At 39.1% G+C, this 3021-nt stretch overlaps 1 long non-coding RNA gene across 3 annotated transcripts in view; it reads left to right on the forward strand.

Moving 5' to 3' along the window:
* LOC115296317 overlaps positions 1-1980 on the forward strand; it is a 10357-nt gene extending 8377 nt beyond the window's left edge. Inside the window, exons 2-3 of one of the 3 annotated variants that reach the window (XR_003910842.1) lie at positions 1018-1110; positions 1839-1980. This is a non-coding gene — a long non-coding RNA (uncharacterized LOC115296317). Of the gene's footprint in view, positions 1-1017; positions 1111-1451; positions 1770-1838 lie in introns of those variants that run through there. The other 2 variants (XR_003910844.1, XR_003910843.1) reach the window with 2 other exon arrangements.
* The last annotated feature ends 1041 nt before the right edge of the window (positions 1981-3021 follow it).

The following is a 3021-nucleotide window of genomic DNA, read 5'->3' on the forward strand; positions in this document are numbered from 1 at the left end:
ATATACCACATCTTCTTGATCCATTCGTCAGGTGATGGACATTTAGGCTCCTTCCATGACATCCAAATGGCCTACAGACACATAAAACGATGCTCAACATCACTCATCATCAGGGAAACACAAATCAAAACCACACTGAGATACCACCTCACACCAGTCAGAGTGGCTAAAATGAACAAAGCAAATGACAGTGTTTTAAAATGTTGCTTGCCTTAAGATTTCTACTACTTAGCTTTAGAATGAACATTATTTCGGTAACTACACTCTGCCAAGCACCTTTATCAATACTTCTACCCTGTGTGGGCTGAAGTCTTAAGACCCAACAAAGGGAATTGGGCAAGAAGGAAGAGGTAAAAAAGGAATTCAAACATAAGAGAGACTTAAGCCCTCAGTAAATATTTGTCATCTTTTCTGGTAAGTGGAAACTAATATTTGTATTTAATATTGATCTTAAAATACATCTTAAATAGGAAATTATTATTAAAAGTTCTCATCCCAAGAAAAAAATCATTAACTATGGTGTCGAATGTTAACTAGACTTATTGTGATGATCATTTTGCAATATACACAAATATTGAATCATTGTGTTGTACACCTGATACTGATATAATATGTCAATTATGTCTCCACAAAAATTTTAAAAAGAATAAGATATTATTCTAATATTATTCCCTTTTTACTGATATTCTAATTCACCCAGCAATTAAATTGCAAAGGAGTGCTTCTTTTGCCCCATCTCCTTTGTCCCTTTAATTACCAGGGGAAGCTCCTTCAGGACAAGGGCTGTGTCTTTCATAGTGTTACCTCCCTTTCCAGCGTGTAGTCTGCACACAGCTGTAAGTCAGGAAGAGCCATTATCTGTCTGACGGGTAATGGAATTTTGTGCCTTAGTGCAATGGTGATTTTCCTTCTCTGTCGTGTGGCTGAGCGGCCCCATCTGCTACCCGCACTGCTTGGCGGTAGCCTGTGGCTAGAAGGCCAGTTTTTGATCAGAAAGCCATCTTTTTGGTCTCCCAGATACAGGTGGCTTTCAACAGAACGGCTGATTTCCAAGCATTATAGAGGAAGATGAAATTTCATATCCACGAAAACAAGACAGCAACTGCTCTGGTAAGCAGACATGGTAATCTAGCTAAGTTTAGTCTTTATGATGAATCATCTAGAGAGTATTACTTGCTTTGGGTCATTAGCTGTTTTATTTTTAGAAAATCTGAATTTCAGTTCAATCCATTTGGTGGTACATAATCAGAGTGGACTTAGTCCAAACTAGGTAATTATAGGTCAGCTGGAGGTGATTATCTCCTTCCACAAGCCTGCCTTGGGGTATGAGGCTCTGTGTAAGGCTTAAAGCAACATTTTCTTCCTTGGGACCCATTTAGTATAAATGAGGCTCATTAAGAGCTTTTCTTGCATCATCTTAACTTGGCTTATTGTCTTTCTGCCTCTTCTAGGGAGGGGGTTGAGGAATAAATCTTCAGGCAAAAATTCTATCTGAAACAGTGAGAAAAAAGAGCAAGGCTGTGCTCGGTTGATACCAATGGACATGTCTGCTGTTGTCAGGCCACCTTTATTTTGGGTGTCCTTTTTGGTGATTATTTTCCAGAACAGCTTCAAACCATCCTGTGATCAGAGAAGAGATTTCCCAGAGATATTCTTTCCCTTTAAATTTTGTAGCTCTTAAAGAAAGCTCTAAAGATTGTCAACACACTTTTCTTTATAAACATTAACAGGAGAAAGCAAATGCAACCGTATTAAATGGTTTAAATGTGCTGGGCTGGTTGTGTCTTTAATGGGAGAAAGAGTACTTGGTGTGGCACTGAGAATCATTCATCTCCCAGCAGGTGCTTTTCCCTGGGCACCAGATGTTTTCCTATTGTTGAGCAGTAAGTATCTCTCTCATCTGGTTGACTCTTCATGGAGCCTCTGCTTCCTCTGCATCCCACCTCACTGACATGATGAAGTTCAAGAGGTCCTAATAAATATGGCATCAACATGGCTTTTGATCTTCTAGTTGTCACTATCTGCAATAGGGATCTTAGCAGGGAAAGGAAGAAATGTCTATCGGTTAGACCCTGCTGGAAAGAAGCCTAAATTTCTCCAGTAGTGGTTATTTGCTATTTCAGAAGATGGTTTTTGAAAACCCCATTGATGACCACGTAAGCCCATTGCCTTCCTTCACTGATCACTGACTGCAGGCTGCATTTCTGGCTTCGTATAACCTGGAAATGTAACTTTCGTGACCCTTTCTTCTGTCTTTCACTCTTGAATCCAAACTGCAACATGTGCTATATGTTTGTGCCACCGGAAATGTGATATAGTGAGAGGAAATTAATTTGTTAAATTAAAAAAATATGGGCCAACCAATGGAGTAGTGATTCATTGATGGAGTAATCTTGGCATGTTTAATCTCCCTGAGTCTCATTTCTTCACTTAGGTAGTGGGATAATATATCCTCCACAGGATTTTAGAAATCATCAGATGTGGTTTATGAACCAATGAATATTCCAAAGTTAATAATTGTTAGCCTACTACCAATTTATGCATCCATATGGTCTAATTTTGACACATTTATAGGTGGCAGATTTCAGTATTTTATGTAAGTATGTGTTTAGGGTCTGTGAGTATTATATATATGATAATTTCTAAACCAGCAGTGTGACGGGTACAGATAGACACATATGCCATGAGATCATGGAGACGATGAACTAATAACTGAGAAAAAGAAGGCTTAATTAAAAAAAAACAACACCCACAGAGTTCTAGAATCATAAAGCTGGAAAAGACTTTAAAGTTGATGTAATGCATTCTGACTTATGGGAAACAAGGTCCATAGATATTATGGGACCTGCTCAAAGTCTCCCCAGCTACTTAGTCACAGACCTGGTGTAGCCCCAAATTGGACTGACCTGTCAGTCACCCCTTTGCTCACCCTGCACTGTCTTTATAACATGGTCTTCTTAAACTCTACATGCTGTAAGGACACAGGTCTGAATCAAACTGACTCTGACCTTGGAGGCCTAC

This window comes from Suricata suricatta, chromosome 7 (assembly GCF_006229205.1).
Source record: "Suricata suricatta isolate VVHF042 chromosome 7, meerkat_22Aug2017_6uvM2_HiC, whole genome shotgun sequence".
Classification (NCBI taxonomy): domain Eukaryota; kingdom Metazoa; phylum Chordata; class Mammalia; order Carnivora; family Herpestidae; genus Suricata; species Suricata suricatta.